At 43.3% G+C, this 19,129-nt stretch overlaps 1 non-coding gene across 1 annotated transcript; it reads left to right on the top strand.

Moving 5' to 3' along the window:
* Positions 1-15,259: 15,259 nt before the first annotated feature.
* Positions 15,260-15,366, top strand: LOC116519731. The gene has a single exon (XR_004256681.1). It is a non-coding gene; the product is annotated as a U6 spliceosomal RNA (small nuclear RNA).
* The last annotated feature ends 3,763 nt before the right edge of the window (positions 15,367-19,129 follow it).

Genomic DNA, 19,129 nt, shown 5'->3' with positions numbered 1-19,129 from the left:
TCTGCTTATCACCCTTCATGGCTGAGACAAATTTGAAGCCAAAGGAAGTTTTTTCTTTTCTATTCTGTTCATTCCAGGTTTTTGTTGTTGTTCTTTTAAAAGTGATATAAAGAAACAGGCCGTGCAGAACTGGACCTCCAGTAACCTGAATTCAATCAGTTGAATAAATGAATAAGCAAGTTAGCTTTGTCAACAGAAAATAGCCATAGGATAGATTTCCCAGAAAAAGTGGGGGAGGGAGAGGGAGGAGAGAGAGAAAAAGAAAGAGAGAGAATTTAGCCACTGAGAACTGACTTAAAGATTTTAGAATTCAGTAGAAACCTTCAAAGAATTGGCACAGGAGACAGCGAGAAAGAGAGACACAGAGACAGAGACATACAGAGAGAAAGACAGAGAGGGAGACAGAGGGAGAGAGACAGGGGGAGAGAGAGAGACAGAGACACACACACACAGGGAGGGAGAGACAGAGAGAGAGAGAAAAAGAGACGCAGAGAGAGAGACAGAGAGGGAGATACACACACACACAGAGGGAGAGACAGAGAGAGAGGGAAAGAGAGAGAGACAGAGAGGGAGAGACAGAGAGAGAGAGGGGGAAAGAGAGACAGAGACACAGAGAGAGAGAGACAGAAAGGGAGATACAGAGAGAGAGACACACACACACACACAGAGAGGGAGAGACAGAGAGAGAGACAGAGACACACACAGAGAGAGGGAGGGAGGGACAGAGAAAGAGAGAGAGAAAGAGAGAGAAGGGGGGAGATACAGAAACACACACACACACACAGAGGGAGATACAGAGAGACACCCACCCACACAGAGAGACAGAGGCAGAGAGGGAGAGACAGAGAGAGGGGGGGAGAGAGACAGAGACACAGAGAGAGAGAGAGACAGAAAGGGAGATACAGAGAGAGAGAGCAACACGCACACACAGAGACAGAGAGGGAGAGGGAGAGACAGAGACACACAGAGAGAGAGAGAGAGAGAGGGAGATACACACAGAGAGGGGGGAGAGAAAGACACACAGAGAGAGAGAGAGAGACATAAAGATGGGAGAGATACAGAGAGAGAGAGAGACAGAGACAGAGAGAGAAAGACAGAGAGAGACAGAGAGAGGAAGACAAGAGACAGAGAGAGTGTGTGTGACCGACAGACAGACAGAAAGAGCGACAGAGAGAGGCAGAGACAGACAGACAGACACACATACAGAGTAACAGACAGACAGAGTGACAGACAGAGGGAGAGAAAAAGAGAAAGGCAGAGAGAGGCAGACACACACACACACACACACACACAGAGACAGAGACAGAGCCTGGATACCCCTCACTCTGCTTCTTCCTCATATAAATACATACTGGTACTGTGTGCCTACAGTAATATACAGTATGAGTGAATAAAATAAAGCAATAAAAACCTTATGAGTTATTCTCTGCTTCCTTCGAGAAACTGTGAGCTGGGCTGGAAATAGGAATGGAAACAATCCAGTGGAAAAATCACCGAGCTGGCTTCTGTTTTGTACAAAGTGTACAAAAGTGTACAAAGACACTGACTTTTCCCAACAAATGTCTGAGATCCCTCGGCCTCTCCAATCCTAATTCTGGAAAGATCTCACCCTCATCTCCCCACTGAGGGAGTCTTTGGCTATCATCCTGAAAGGGCATTTCATTCTTCTGTGCTATTTAGAAATGACTGCTGGTATCACATGAAGACATTAAAGGGCTGGTGAAAGTTCTTGGGTAGATCATAAACCATTTGGGTTAGACACCATCTTGTCAAATTTACTCCTGTCTCTAGAGTTACCCATTAATAAGGAAACTAAGATCATGGCATCCGGCCCTCTCAACTCCCGGCAAATAGATAGGGAAGAAATGGAGGTAGTGACAGATTTTATTTTCCTGGGCTCCAAGATCATTGCAGATGGGGACTGCAGCCAAGAAATTAAAAGACGCTTGCTCCTGGGGAGGAAAGCAATGGCAAATCTAGAGAGCATATTAAAAAGCAGGGACATCACCCTGCCAACAAAAGTGTATAGTCAAGCTTATGGTTTTCTAGTTGCAATGGATGGCTGTGAAAGTTGGACCATAAGGAAGGCTGGGTGCCAAAGAATGGAGACCTTTGAACTCTGGTGCCAGAGAAGACTCCTGCGAGTCCCTTGGACTGCAAGGCGATCCAACCGGTCAGTCCTAGACGAGATCTACCCTGACTGCTCTTTAGAAGGCCAGATCCTGAAGATGAAATTCAAGTACTTAATGGCCGCCTAATGAGAAGGAAGGACTCCCTGGAGAAGAGCCTCATGCTGGGAACGATGGAGGGCAAAAGAAGAAGGGCATGGCAGAGAATGAGGTGGCTGGATGGAGTCACTGAAGCAGTCGGTGTGAGCTTAAATGGACTCCAGAGGATGGTAGAGGACAGGAAGGCCTGGAGGAATGTTGTCCATGGGGTCACAATGAGTTGGACATGACTTTGCAACTAACAACAGCAAAAGAGAAAGAAAGCCAGGTGATTAAGGCACCAGGCTAGAAAACCAGGAGGCTGTGAATTCTAGTCCTACCGAAGGCGTGAAACCAGTTGGGTGACTTTTGGGAAGGGTCTCTCTCAGCCCTAGGAAGAACGAGGCAAGGGCAAACCATTCCTGAAAATGTTTCCAAATAAATTGCAGGGACACATGCAGGCAATGGTCAGAAGTCAACACTGGCTCAATACCAAGGCCTGGAGGAACATTGTCCATGGGGTCACAATGGGTCGGACATGACTTCGCAACTAACAACAACAACACCTGTAGCTTTCTGAGGAGTAAATACACTTCACTAGAAAGACATTCCCAGAGGATGAGCTCCAGCACAAATCTAAAAGCTTGGAAGACAAAAGGTCCGGTCACAGTGACCGACCCAGATCGAATCTTGCAAGATTACCCCGGGATACGTTTGTATATTCGCCTTCATTCCTGAGAGATATGGGAGGCTAACGCTTCAAACAGTAAATACATTCTCAACCTCTTGACTCGATCACATCCAATGATCGTTATTAGAACGAAAAATAAGGTTGACTTTTCAGCTAGACGGCATGACGGGACCTCGCGGTTCTTTTGGTGAACCACAGGCTGAAATGTTAACAAAATTCATGGACTTTAGCTGACCCATATTGTACCTTGGGCTCAATAAATTAAACCGCTCTAAATTAAACATCAGTTTCTCTTTGGTGGAGAGGAGGACAAGGGGAAGGGAGTATGCTCTTATTTTGAAAACAGCTTATTCGTCTTGGTTAGACATAATTACACTCTGTCCACAAAAATGAGGCACCCAGAAGAATGATGAATGCTTAACAGCAAGTTAATGCAATTCTAGCATTGTGAAGAAATTAAAAACCAAATGTTAAACCTGATTCAAGGGTTGGAGTGATGGTGACCATTATCCACCAGCCTGCACATTTGTGGTCTGTATCAAATTAAAAGACCCGTAGTGGTCAATTAGGAAAGAAAATTGCAAAACAAAATATATATATTAAAGCTGCAATCCTATGCAGGCCTACGTGGAATATATAGTTTTTGCAACCAATTTTAGCTTAGTTCTGCATAGAAAACATCCCAATTCACACATCACTTTAAGTTATAATGTAATTCACTTGCTATTAACTTGGCAGCTTACACGAAGCCAGCTGTTGGCTGTTTTTATAGACATGCTGCTCCATTTAAAAGGGATGATGAGGTTACATATAAGTTACTACCTTGTCCCTCTCTGCCATGTGCTGTTCATGGCATGGTCTGAAAACTAAACTGAGACAGACTACAACAGACCTGAGTTTCTGGTTTCTGTAATCCAAAATGTAGACTCCCAAGTAACCCACCCCCCCCACTTGCTTAAAAAAGTCAAGTGCAATGTGGGTAAGATAATGGTACAATCATCATTTGCATAGTACACAAAATTGTCTGCTAAAACATCCTACCTGTCAATGACTATTTCAGCTTCAACCGCAATAAATAATACACAGGCAAACAATAGATCCAAACTCAAGGTAAACCACTCCAAACTCGATTGCAGAAAATACGACTTCAGCAACAGAGTGGTCGATGCCTGGAATGCACTACCTGTCTCTGTTATTACATCCTCAAAACCCCAAAACTTTAACCTTAAACTGTCTACTGTGGACCTTCCCCCTTTCCTAAGAGGTGCGTAAAGGGTGTGTGTATAAACACACCAGCGTCCCTACCATCCCTGTCCTATTGTCCCCATTTATTCGTACCCATTTCCTGTGTTCATGTCCATGTCTATACTTACACCTGTCCATGTATGCATCTCATACATGTTTGACAAGTTACATAAATAAATAAACAATATCTAACTGCTTGTGATAAACCAAGGTTTATGGCTTTGACAGCTGTGCAGTTCAAGTTTGGTTGGTTTATTAGTTTATTGTACAATGGACTTACATAAAGGTAAAAGTTTCCCTTGTCCAGTCATGTCCAACTCTAGTGGGGCACTGCTCATCTTCATTTCTTAGCCAAGGGAGCCAGTGTTGTCCAAAGGCATTTTACATGGTCATATGCCCCAGCATGACTATACGTCAAAGGCACACGGAACACTGTTACCTTCCCACCAAAATGGCACCTATTTATCTACTCGCATTTGTCTGCTTTTAAACTGTTGCTGGGGCAAATAATGGGAGCTCACCCTGTCACAGACTGCTCAAATCTTGAATCTGGGCTGTCAGTGTTTTTAACCACTGAGCCATCATGTCCCTTAGCTTCTAAAGCCAACCATGACATGTATTGCATCCGTTTATTTAATTTAAAATGTTTATATACAGTATATAATGTGATATATATAATATACACAGTGGTGGGATTCAAATAACTAAACAACGGTTCTCTGCCCTAATGAACAGCTGGGTAGGTGGGGCTTGGTGGTCATGTGACTGGGTGGGCATGGCCAACTCAACATCACTCACGTCAATGGGCGCTTCACCTTAGCTGTTACAATGTAATAAGGGTTAACTGGAGAGGCAGTTTCTGTAAGCAGGGCAATCAAGATTAGGCTAGAAACAACACCAGGATGTTTCCTTCCTGCCTTCCTTACAGGATTAGCCCTGTAAAGTGGGGAAAAAAACAAAAGGAGATTACTTCCAACAACCGGTTCTCCGAACTGCTTAGAAAGTTAACAACCAGTTCTCCTGAATAGGTACTGAACGGCTGAATCCCACCACTGGATATACAGTAACAAAACATCACTATAGTATTAAGTCGGAAGAATCTGATGAGGATTACTCTTAGAATGTAAACAGCTTCTACTGCCATTCCTCGACTTACAACAGTTCATTAAGTAACAATCTAAAGTTACAATGACAAGAAAGTGACTTATGACCATTTTTCACACGACCATTGCAACATCCCTTCCACTCCCCACCCCCACCCCGTTACGTGATTTATGTTCAGATGCTTGACAACTGACCTGCATTTATGGCGGCTATAGTGTCCCAGGGTCGCGTGATCCCCTTTTGCGACCTTCCGACAAGCAAAGTCAAGCTAAATTCACTTAACAACCGTGTTACTCATTTAAGACCTGTGGCGATTCAGTTAACAACTGTGACAAGAAAAGTCGTAAAGTGGAGCAAACTCACTTATCAAGTGTTTCACTTCGCAACGTAAATGTTGGGCTCAGCTGTGGTCATTAACTTGAGGACTGTATATAAATTCCCCCGTTATATTAGAGCCTATTGCAGCTTGTTTGGTCCGGACCTGGCTGGTTGCAGAGAGGCCCAGCTAATGTTTAATGTAATGAGCGAGACCAGCCATAAAGTTGAAGGATATGTGTAGGGAGAGTGGATCAATTGGATACTCAATTAAATTGTTGTAAAGAATCAGGCATACTTTGCATGAATAGGTCCGCCGAGAAGCTGCCTGAAACATTCCGTTTGCTTCCATACCTACTTTTGCTTCATTTATTATGGGACACCTTGTAATTTGTCTGAGTTATTCCACGGACCCATATGTTAGGCCTCTAGGATAGGTGCTGATTATTATCCAAATACTTCAGAAGAAAGCTAAGAGAACACAGACCTTATCCAAGGCCACTTATCACCTGGGAACAATACAACTGAAGATATCTGAGCTTACACCTAAGCAATAAACCATATATTGTTCTCTAGGTACCTTCAAGCAGCTCTCCCGTCATCTACGACAGCAGGGTGTGCTGGGAGTTCTAGCTCAATATTGCTGGGGTGAGTGGAATGAAAGATTGGTTATTCTGCAAGGTTTCTGCTGCAGGCCAGTCCTTTGGTTGATGCTCGGATGATGCCAAGCAAGGATTTAGTAGCAGCAGGAGAGGATATCTGAGCTACCATGAAATAAATGTTTCCCCAAGGCAACGGCTAAGCATATGGCATTTCCTGATTTCTTTCTAATCACATCGCAACATCCAAGAGGGCAGTGGGACACCCTTGGCAAATGCAGAACATCTGAAAGCATGTTGTAGGATGGGAAAATGTCCCCCTCCGTCGCCATCGTCTTCTGCAACCAGGCTGCTGTCTCGCCTGTTTCAGAATTCCTCCGAGAACCACCTTAGGAGCTGAGATGGAAGGCTGTTCAAGAAGCAGATGGAAGTCTTATCTGCCAGTACTGTTATTCTTTAAGCGGGACAAAAGCATTCCCAGGGATTTATATTAGATTACAGAGTTGGAGAAGACTCCTGTGAGTCCCTTGGACTGCAAGGCGATCCAACCGGTTAGTCCTAGAGCAGATCAACCCTGACTGCTCTTTAGAAGGCCAGATCCTGAAGAGGAAACTCCAATACTTTGGCCACCTAATGAGAAGGAAGGACTCCCTGGAGAAGAACCTAATGCTGGGAAAGATTGAGGGCAAAAGAAGAAGGGATGGCAGAGAATGAGATGGCTGGATGGAGTCACTAAAGCAGCAGGCGTGAGCTTAAATGGACTCCAGAGGATGGTAGAGGACAGGAATGCATGGAGGAATGTTGTTCAGAAGGTCGCAATGTGTTGGACATGACTTCGCAACTAACAACAACAGAGCTGGAAGTGACCTAGTCCAACCTCCACCCACCCAACCAAGCAGGAGACCCTACACCATTTCTGACAAATGGCAGTCCAGTCTCTTCTTGAAAGCCTCCAGTGATGAAGCTCCCACAACTTCCGAAGGAAACTTCTGTTCCATGGGTTGATTGTTCCCACTGTCAGAAAGTTCCTCCTTCCTTCCTTCCTTCCTTCCTTCCTTCCTTCCTTCCTTCCTTCCTTCCTTCCTTCCTTCCTTCTTCCCTTCCTCCATTCTCTTGTTTTCCTTCCTACCTTCCTTCTATCCAGTCTTCCTTCCTTCCTTCCTTCCTCTCTCTCCTTCTTCCTTACTTCCACCCTCCCTCCCTTCTTTCCTCCCTTTCTTCCCTTCTTCCTCGCTTCTTACTTAATTCCACACTCCCTCCTGCACCTATCTTTCTTCCTTTGTTCCTTTGTTCCTTTCTTCCTTTGTTCCTTTGTTCCTTTGTTCCTTTCTTCCTTTCTTCCTTTCTTCCTTTCTTCCTTTCTTCCTTTCTTCCTCCCTCCCTTTCCTCTTCTCTTTTTCTTTCCACACCATTGGCCTGTAGACACCCACCATATTTATGTCCCAAGCATCCCCCTGTGAGACTTATGCGAATCTCAGACACATTTTGGAACTGAAGCCGATGCTAAAGCCTGCTGTTTTGAAGCCTGCCAGTTTCCACTTAATTCTTTTTAGAATGTCTTAATTAAAGAAAAAGTCATCTATGGCAAGCAGCTTGATGGGTACCAAGGGAAGTTTCGGCAGGCCCATTTCTGTCCATGGTCACTGCACCGACTGCTTTGCATTAACATATGCAAATGTTCCCAGCTTTGTTTTGGTGATGCTCTTATTGTTGGAAGCAAGGAAAGTGGCCACATTCCTTTTGAACTCAGAAAGGGCTTGATTGCTGTTTCCACACACGAAAAAAAATTGTTCTCTCTCTTCCTTTTCCTTCCAGAAACATTTGTTTTCTTGCTGACATTTCTCTGCAGAAAAGGGCACGCAGGCCAGCAGGCAAACTATAAGCATACAGAAGCTTGGTCTCCAGGGTTTGTGCATTGCTGTCCTGGTTTTTTTTAGACAGGTAGAGCAGTCTGAAAGCTACAGAGTTGCCTGCAACCAGACAGGAGCACAACAAATTGCACACTGATTGTGTTGTTTGAACAGAAGTCAAAGGCAAGACAGCGAGGGCTTCTGTAGCTCAGTGGAGAGAAGACCCTGGGGTTCCTTTTAGTCACCTCCCCAAAAACTGCCAGCCAGATGGATGGATGGCAAGAGTTCTCACGCTGAAAGTGGGCACAATGGCCCAGAGCAGGGGTTAGCAACCCGCATCTCTGGAGCCACATGTGGCTCTTTCATCCCTCTGCTGCGGCTCCCTGTCACTCAAAATATGCATCACAACCACCAATGTGTGATCCCCGCCGGCACATGATTTATTGGGGTTTTTGACACACACGGTAGGCCAACCATGGATAAATCCAAGAAATGTTTCAGAAGAAAGCAGTTTAATTCAACTACATATGCTAGTTTTGTGGCCACTCCAGAAATAGTCAGGCACCAGAAGGGTAAGAACAGAATTGGAAGGGACCTTGGCGGTCTTCTAGTCAATCCCTGCTTCAGCAGGAGACCTTATACCATTCTGACAAACGGAGCACCCACAACTTCTGGAGGCAAGCCATTCCACTGGTTTATCTGGTTTCCCTGTCAAGAAATTTCTCCTTAACTCTAGGTTGGATTTCTCTTTGATGAGCTTCCATCCATTAAGCTTCCTTCTTGTCCTGCCCTCCTGTGTTTTGGAGAATAGGTCAACCCCCTCGTTTCTGTGTCAGCCTCTCACATATCGGAAGGCTGCTACCATGTCACCTTTAGTCCTTCTCTTTGGTAAAGTAGACATACGTAGTTCCCACAACCATTCATCACATATGGTTTTAGCCTCCCTAATCATCTTCGTTGCTCTTCTTTGCACTCTTCCTAGTCTGACTGATCAAACACTGCTCTATTTTACATGTTCTGTGTAGGCGATGCGGGTAAATAAGACTACAATCACACAATTAGAGCCGTGGTGGTGATGTGGTTAGAATGCGGTACTGCAGGCTACTTCTGCTGACTGCTAGCTGCAATTTGGCAGTTCGAATCTCACCAGGCTCAAGGTTGACTCAGCCTTCCTTCCTTCCTTCCTTCCTTCCTTCCTTCCTTCCTTCCTTCCTTCCTTCCTTCCTTCCTTCCTTCCTGGGAAGGGTAAAAATAGGACCCAGCTTGTTGGGGGCAATAGAGAGGGATGTAAAAGCACTGTGAAGCGGTATATAAGTCTAACTGCTATTCCTTCCTTCCTTCCTTCCCTCCCTCCCTCCCTCCCTCCCTCCCTTCTTCCTTCCTTCCTTCCTTCCTTTCTTCCTTCCTTCCTTCCTTCCCAGTAGTATTGCAGGCTAACTCTGCTCACATTGCCAGGAGTTTGATTCCTGACTAACTCAAGGTTCTCATAATATGCTGCAACCCAATGTATCAACCACATTGTGGTTTTATTTAATAGAGCCCTGGTGGCACAATCGTTAGAATGCAATATTGCCGGCTGATTCTGCCGACTGCCAGCAGTTCGATCCTGACCAGCTCAAGGTTGACTCAGCCTTCCACCCTTCGAAGGTGGGTAAAAATGAGGACTCAGCTTGTTGGAGACAAGATGCTGACTCTGTAAACCGCTTAGAGAGGGCTGTAAAAGCACTGTAAAGCAGTGTATAAGTCTAAGTGCTATTGCTATTATGGGTATTCTTTTGACTTTTTAAATGCCCCCTTCCCACTCTTTCACATCACATCCCCTTTGACTCTCCAATTTGCACAGAATCTAGGCTCTAGAACATATCCTTGATGTAAAATTATTTGGCAATTCAGAATCGGGTCTCGGCGATTCCTTGGAGTCCCTCAAGAGAAGAAGAGTCTTTGCAATTCAAAGGTTAAGCTCAGTAGTTGAATGATGATACAAAACAAAACCTTAAAAGCAAGGAACACAGGAAATGCATATATCAAGGCCACAAGCTGCTGGATGAGAGGTTTTTTTTTTGCTTTGTTTTTTCATGTCTGGTTTGGTTCTAATCCCAGAGATGGTATCAAGAATGCAGGAAATTGCATCTTTTAATGAGACTTGCGTGGCTTAAAAAATGTAAATCTTAAGTAGTGCTTCAATAAAAACGAACAACAAAGAGATAAGGATGTATCTTCATCATTCAGTCTCCCTCCCTCCTTTCCTTCTTGCAATCAAAAGCTACCGGGCAATTTCCATGCAGAAACAATTCTCTTCCAATCAAAGTGATTATTATACAAACTTTATCCCGAGTTTAGTCAATAATTATTTAAGGCTCAGGAGACTTAAATTCTTGCTCCCCTGCCTGCTTTGATGCCAATGTGCATTGCTTTATTTTCCTGCAAATAAGTATTTCGATTCGTTAGTTAGTCCTGCTGTTAAAAAAAAAAAAAAAAATCACTGCTGCTTTCATAAAATGATGAAGGGCTAATCTTCTTCCATTGTTTTATTCACACATAACACACAAAAATTGGTTGAGGCATAGTTGCTTAAACAAACCATGATTGTTGGGGGAATAACAATAAAGGAGAATTCAAGGAACAGAGCCAATTTGTCCCCCTAACAGCATTTTTTTCAAATGTCATGAAATAGCTCTGCTTGCTAAATAAAATGGATCAGGTTGGAGAGCTAAAGCAGGGGTCATCAACCTTTCGGACTTCAGGGACCACTAAATTCATAATTTTGTACCCCACGGACCACTAGTATGTCTGCCTAGGCTGGGTGGGCGTGGCAAGGTGGTCATGTGATTGGGTGGGCGTGGCCAACTCAATGTCATTCACGTCGAGGGGCGCCTTGCCAGCCTCTACTTGCCACTCCTCGCCTGCCCGCCCAGGCTCCTTAGGACCCCAAGAGGAAGCAGTTGCTGAAGCTAAGCAGCCACCATGAGAAAGAGATGGCAAAACAGCTCAGTTCAAATTGGATCTGACCGAGAAGGAGGCTCAGCATCTCACGGAGGACTATGACAGAGATGGGTTGTTCCTGGTTCAGTCTGGATTGGGCGAATCAATAGTGGTGACAGGAACCGGTAGTAAAAACAATGGAAACCCACCACTGGACTATGAGCAGAGGCTTTCCAAGCAAAGGGAAGTCCTGTGGGAGCGCAAGGCCAGGTACTGGCATCTGGAGGCTCAGCGGGCTGAGATGGTCAGCCAGTTCCAGGCCATGATGCAGTCCCACTGGAAGAAGGCCCTCCGGCTCTTCGCCACCAGTGGCCCTTCCCTCCAGCCTTCGCCGAAAGCTCCACACCAGGAGGCCAAAGCAGACCCCAAGTCGGAATTTCTGCCCCCTTCTGACCCACACAAAAAGACCTCAAAGGGGGAGATTCTCTGCAGCAAAACAAGCGTTCATTGCACGTATCTGGCCTAGGGGTTGTAGTACCAAGAATGATGAATACCAAACAAATTTTTCCTATAAGGCATAATGTAGTGAGTCACAGGGCAGCTAAACCGACAAAATCTAGCTTGTGCGTTGAGTATCAAACAAACATTGAGTACCGGGGCAAAATTTGCATGTCAAAATGAAAATTGAGTACCAAAATTCATTGAATTTCAAAGCAGTTGAATACCATGGTACTATTGAATTGGCTAGGTTTTCTCCATCCTGCTTAACCACAAATGACTTGAGGTTCATTTTTGTTGTAGCAATCCAGAATAATGCTATTAAACAATTTACAGGAATTGCAACTTGTTAAGAACAAGTCACAATCATTGGCCTTAATTAATCAGAGAGACGGTTCAGCTAGTGATTAAGGCATCCAAGGAGAAACTAGGAGATGGTGAGTTCTAGACCTACCTTAGCCATGAAAGCCATCTGGGTGACCTTGGGTCAGTCACTCACTCTCAGCCCAACCCACGTCAGAGAGTTGTTGCTGTGGGGAAAATAGAGGAGGAGGAAGGAGTAATTAGATATATTCACTGCCTTGATTTACTTGCAAAGCATAATAATGGGATGAAAAACAACTCCAGTAAATAAATGGGTACCCTGAGGTTTGATGCATCATCAAATATTGTCAGAATCTAATTTAATCATTTATGTTAAAAACATTATTCTTTTTTTTTCATAACAAAAAAACATGTATTTCTAACTAATCAACATAGTTAATTTCTTTGTCAGTTCATTTATTTATCATCCCTTCATATTAACTGCCTTTACTTCAGTAAAAGATATAATCCAATTTGCTATGCCCTTAACTGAAAGCTCAATTCCAGTCAAAGAAAATACTTTAGTGCCCTCTAGTGGTCATATATTTTAATAGAAGAGTGAGTCTGTGTATGTGTGTGTTGTGTGTGTGTGTCTTTCTGTAAAATCCTGTATAGAGGTCACGATTTTCTCTACCCTCCCCTTTTCAATAATTAGATTATTAATAGACAGGTAGAGGTGCTGAAATATGTCCCTTTGTGTGAACATCCAGCAGACAATTAGCTGAGTGTTGCTTAATTTGGTGGGACATGTTTGTACTTGCTTCTACAAGAAGGAAATTCTTATATAATCTACTGAATTCTGTTTTACAAAGGAGTTATTGAAACTGTCATCTGCACCTCTATAACTGTCTGGTTTGGCTCTGCAACCTAGCAAGACAGACACAGACTTCAGAGGATAAATCAGAACTGCAGAAAAAGCAATTGCTACCAATCTGCCTTCCATTGAGGACCTGTACACTGCACGAGTCAAAAAGAGGACCGTGAAAATATTTATTTATTTATTTAATATTTACCCCTCCCTCATCTCCTGGACATTGTTTCAACTTCTACCCTCAAAACGAGGCTATAGGGCACTGCACACCAGAACAACTAGACACAAGGCCAGTTTTTTCCTGAATGCCATCACTCTGCTTAACAACTAATTCCCACAACACTGTCATATTACCTACTAAGACTGTATTACTATTCTTCTTCTCTTCCTTCGTAGCGTGACCCGTCAAAACCGTGGAGGACAAAATCGCGCTCGACGAAAGCGCGCATGTGACGTCATCACAGCGCGATAAAAAAAATTGAAAATTGAAATAAAATTAAAGCAAGCCGATTCACATAAAGGTAAGGGTTAGGTTTAAGGTTAGCTTAAGGGTTAGGGTTAGGTTTAGAGCGTTAGGGTTACGTTTAGCATTAGGTTAAGGGTTAGCGTTAGGTTTAGCGTTACGTTAACGGTTAGGTTTAGGGTTAGATTTAGGGTTAGGTTAAGGGTTAGGTTTAGGGTTAGGTTTGGGGGGGTTAGGGTAAGGTTTTCGCTTTATTTTTACATTTTTCGATCACAGCGCGATGTTTTCGTCGCGCTGTGATGACGTCAAATGCGCGCTTTCGTCGAGCGCGATTTTGTCCTCCGCGGTTTTGTGGTGGAACCCCTTCGTAGTACCTTTCTCTTCCCACTTATGACTATAACCATGTTGCTTGTATCTTTACAATTTATATTGTTTTATTTGTTTCCTAGTATGATTTGATTGCTTATTAGTAACCCATGACTATCACTAAGTGTTGTATCTTATGATTCTTGATGAATGTATTCTATTTTATTTTTCTTTTATGTATACTGAGAGCATATGCACCAAATACATATTCCTGCAAATATGTATTGCAGGAGAGAGCATATGTACCAAATACATATTCCAATCACATTTGCCCAAAAAAGAATCCTATCCTATCCTATCCTATTGCTATTTGAAGTTCTTAGATGAGAAAAGGAGGGAGAACTATACTGTGGCCACATAGAGTTCTAACTATGTTTGCAGGCCAAAAATCCCCTTCAGTAATTGAAAAGGGCCAAAGCAACAATAACGTTAAAAACATGTTAAATTTATATTCACTCCTATGCTGCCCACCTCACTGATACAGCAACTCTGTATTTGATAATATGAAAAATAAAAAATAGAAGGAAAACTTCTCTCCTTTCTCCTTCTCATCCCCTGAACACAGAAGAGCACAGTAATTTTTTTGTGAGATGGGCAGCTATTCTATTCTATTTCTATTTATTGAATTTATAGGCCGCCCAATCCCGGAGGACTCCGGGCGGCTTACAGAAATAAGAAATATTAAAAGAGATTAAAACAAATAAGACGTAGCAGATTAAAAAAGGAAACACAACATGCACCCAGTCTAAACGGGGCTGGATCTCAATCAAGAGGTCAACAGCCCCAGGCCTGCCGGAAAAGCCAGGTTTTGATAGCTTTTCGGAAGGCCATGAGAGTGGGTAGGGTCCGAATCTCTGGGGGTAGCTCATTCCATAGGGCCGGAGCGGCAACAGAGAAGACCCTACTCCGAGGTGTCGCCAGCCGACATTGTCCAGTTGATGGCACCTGGAGAAGGCCCATCCTGTGCGATCTTATCGGTCTTAGGGAGGTATGTGGCAGAAGACGGTCTCGTAGATATCCGGGTCCTAGGCCATGTAGAGCTTTAAAGGTAATAACCAGCACCTTGAATCGTGCTCGGAGACCAATGGGAAGCCAGTGCAGCTCGCGGAGGATAGGTGTAGTGTGGGTGTACATAAATGTGATTAATTAATAATGCTTTTCCTCCTCTTGAAGTCATGGGCACTCCCACCCCCAGGTTAATAAGTGTAGCCATTTGTGTTACCATCAAAGGATTTCTTTTTAAGAAAGAAAGCCATAAACTGGGTTTATATACAGGTAGTCCTCGACTTACAACAGTTTGCTTAGTGACCATCCAAAGTTACAAAGGCACTGGGAAAAGTGACTTATGTCCATTTTTCATACTTACGACCATTGCAGCATCCCCATGGTCACGTGATCAAAATTCGGATACTTGGCAACTGGCTCAAATTTATGACGGTTGCAGTGCGCTGGGGGTCACACAATCCCTTTTGTCACCCTCTGACAAGCAAAGTCAACAGCAAAGCCGAATTCCCTTATCGACCATGTTATTGACTTAACAACTGCAGCGATTCGCTTAATGACTGTGGCAAACAAGGTTGTAAAATGGAGCAGAACTCCCTTAACAAATTTCTCACTTAGCAATAGCAATGTTGGGCTCAACTGCAGTTGAAAACTGAGTTCTCCCTGCATCGTGTTGCTAAAATAAGGTTTTGTTTGACACCTGGTAAGTTGAATCATCCACAGCCAGCTGGATTCACACCACATGCTAAACCAAAACGAAAGCTGTCTTACCATGTAAGCTAAAGTGGGAGCCCATGCAATGCTTCAGAAAAATCAGAGTTTCGTGCTCGCTTCGGCAGCACATATACTAAAATTGGAACGATACAGAGAAGATTAGCATGGCCCCTGCGCAAGGATGACACGCAAATTCGTGAAGCGTTCCATATTTTTTCCTCAGTTATTTTTACTAGGTATATGTACTGACTTTACAGTGGTAGAGACTAACTTGATTCTGCACCTAATAACTGCAGCAAGACTGTTGGTGGCGCAATACTGGAAGAAGGAAGACTTGCCTACAATCCAAGAATGGACATTGAAAGTCACAAACTTAGCCGACATGGCTAAAATATCGGCATATCTTAAAGATCACTCAAATAAGAGATATAAATGAGACTGGAAAAAATGGATTGACTATATACAAAATAAATACGGGACCAAGAAATTCCAGTTAGCCTATGCTTAAGATCAGAAATGATTTAAATTGTTTAAAGTTAGTTCAGTAAGAAGAAGCTAAGGTCAATGTAGAATGTCATTAATTTTTTTATTTCTTTTTTCTCAATAGATTTTAGACTGTGTTAGTTAAAAATCCATACCGTGTATGGGTTCTGGGAAGTCAGGGGGGGAAGGAGGAGTGGGGTTGGGGGGGTGGAGGGAGGGTGGGGCATACAAAAAAATTGTACTTCAATGTTTTAATGATTGTCGAATGATGAAATATTTGTGTTTTTTAAAAGAAATAAAACCTTTGGAACCACGAAAAATCAGAGTTTCTTAACATGCCAGAGCAGTGTTTCTCAACCTTGGCAACTTGAAGATGTCCGGACTTCAACTCCCAGAATTCCCCAGCCAGCATTCGCATTCGCTGGCTGGGGAATTCTGGGAGTTGAAGTCCAGACATCTTCAAGTTGCCAAGGTTGAGAAACACTGTGCCAGAGACTTCAGATCTTTATTTGAAACTGGCCCATAAATCAGTGTGCATATTTTAAAAAAATATTCAGTTACCTTATCTGCATATGATTAATTACGGCCGCAAGCTTATCTGCTTTTTATTTATACCCATCCACTCCTCTGGTCACAATAGAATCCCTTACGCCACCAGGCTCGAAATTTTGGGCTTGGACAATCTGGAACTACGATGCCTACAGTCTGACCTAAGCATAGTACACAAAATTATCTGCTGCAACATCCTACTTGTCAAAGACTACTTCAGCTTCAACCACAATAATACACAGGCAAACAATAGATACAAACTCAAGGTAAACCGCTCCAAACTCGCTTGCAGAAAATACAACTTCAGCAACAGAGTGGTCAACGTCTGGAATGCTCTACCTGACTCCGTTGTTACATCCTCAAACCCCCATAACTTTAACCTTAAACTGTCTACCGTGGACCTCAACCAGTGGTGGGTTTCAAAAATTGTTGGAACCTACTCTGTGGGTGTGGCCTCCTTTGTGGGAGTGGCTTGCCACCCATGTGACCGAATGGGAGTGGCTTGCCGCCCATGTGACCGGATATGAAACTATGAATTAGTACTTAGGTCGGTCCAAGTAGCTATTCAGAAACTCTGGCATTGAAGCGTGCAAGTCTTAAAGCTGTCAAGTTACAAGATCCTTGCCAGTGGTGGGTTTCAAAATTTTTGGGAACCTCTTCTGTAGGTGTGGCCTGCTTTCCGGGTCCACTGGTGGAACCTCTTCTAACCGGTTCGGTAGATTTGACGAACCGGTTCTACCGAATAGGTGCGAACTGGTAGGAACCCACCTCTGACCTCAACCCTTTCCTAAGAGGTCAGTAAAGGGGGCGTGCCTAAGCGCACCAGCGTGCCTACCGTCCCTGTCCTACTGTCCCCATTTATTCGTACCCATTTCCTTTGTCCATGTCCATGTTTATACTTATACCTGTTACCTTGTTCAACAAACTAAATAAATAAAAAATAATAAATTCAGTTTCTACATGGCCGCCCAACTCCACTAAGTGACTGTTGGCTGAAATGAGGGGGTTCATTAAACTACAATTCCCAACCTTGCCCAGTCTGAGAAATCAAACAGCAGATGAAACTGAACGCTTAGCGTTTTCCAAGCATTCTGCTCACATAGTGAATAGACAGTTAGCTCCGGAAAGCTTGTAAACCCCTCTCCTTGATTGATTTTATGTTTTGCTACAAAACCCTCTGAAGCCAAAGGAGGCAATAACACTGATAGCGTCAGGAAGCAAAAAGAAAAAAAAAAGATGGAGTCAGATAAAGCAGCGAATGCAGGATGATCAATGGAGTGGGTGTTCATCTTATTTACAAGGCTGTAACCAGGCAGTTCAGAAAACAGGAAGCAACTACCATCACTCAAAGAAAAAGATTATTTAAGAGCATCTGGGACGCCGCCAGGCTTCCGCCCCCTGCGGGGGAAAAAACAGTGAGTAAGAGGCTTGCAGCAATGAAACCATTCTCTTGTGACATTCAAGGGATAAAGACCAGGCAGGGCATCACCAGACATCACAATAAGGCCAAAGTTTTGGATGGCACAATGAAACCAGCATCTTCTGCTGAATCGCCGTAAATCGCGTCCTTCAGATCACTCATTCTTGCTCTTCAGCAGTGTCAGCTGCGAATAAATCAGGGGAATTTCCCCTCTCCGCGTGGGATTTAAGGATGCTCTCCTTTTGAAGCTATGGTTTTACCCCAAAAAAGCCAATCTTAAGCTCAGAAGAAGCTCTTCTTCTCCATGGGGACATGACCCAACATTGCAAACTTGACTCTTCAATATCCCTATTGAAATCTTTTGCAGTTCTCTTTGTGCTTAGAGGATGCCAGGTTAGCCTTAATTTATTAGAAGGCATGAGTAGATTCTTAACTAAGCCTTTCCGTATGGATCACACTAAGAAAATGAAAGCCTTCCCAGGAAAATCAGTAAATGCAAGGATAATCTACTTTATCCACAACCTACTTTCTGGAGGAAGTTGAGAAAAGCAGTTGTAAAGTCAGACGTGTTGATAATGTCAGGTCAACTGAAGTTTACAGAATAATGAGCCATCTATTGAGCCTCTCAAAAACTCTTGGCCAAAAAAGGGTACCATTAATGGAGGTTTAGTTTAGTTTAGTTTATTGTCATTGCACATCGTACATCAGAATGAAATGCCATCTTCAGTGTATGTTATAAGTATAAAAATAAAAACACAAACACACATCCTTCGCGTTCTATATAATTAAAATTGAAAACCTGATATTGCATTAATATTGTACTATCCGTAGAATTCAGTGTGGTTACTGCCCTGGGATAGAAGCTGTTTTTTAGCCTATTTGTCCTTGTTTTTATTATCCTGTACCGTCTGCCAGATGGTAATAGTTCAAAAAAAAAAAGGGTGTGCCCAGGATGAGATGGATCTTTAAGAATGTTTTGAACTTTCTTAAGGCAGCAGGAGCTCTAAAGCTCTTCCAAAAAGGGGAGAAGGCAACACATGATCCTCTGGGCAATGACATTGACCCTCTTAAGTCCAAATGGCCCCGGTTCCGTAAGGTTTTGAGGACCCTGAAGCCTTGACTGGGTCCTCCAGAGATTTTGGCCATGAAATTGACTTCTGCTGCTGATATGGCTTTTATTTTGGAACATGGTTATTTTAATCAGGTGTCATGGGTTTCTGTGGTGATTTGATCTACATGTGTTCCCTAGAGTGTCTGCTTCAAAATGGGCAGTTCTCTAAGTTATAAAGACATCTTAAATACACAAATCAATAAAATACGATTCAAGTCGTCAATGTAGTTGAGTTTCACATATTCCTGATGTATGCTTTGGGATAGATGAGCCTGGCCAATTGTGGCTTATTCTACACTGTAGTAAGCCCACAAATGAGTGGAATGGATCTGTAAGTTGATACTGGCTTAGCTTTAAGACCTGTTAGGTTAGGGAAGTTGAGCTAATATGAAAGTAGAGGAGTTAGATGGGAAAGG

This window comes from Thamnophis elegans, chromosome 16 (assembly GCF_009769535.1).
Source record: "Thamnophis elegans isolate rThaEle1 chromosome 16, rThaEle1.pri, whole genome shotgun sequence".
NCBI lineage: Eukaryota > Metazoa > Chordata > Lepidosauria > Squamata > Colubridae > Thamnophis > Thamnophis elegans.
Note: the sequence above shows the minus strand (reverse complement) of the source record. Positions and strands in the feature narration are given on the sequence as shown.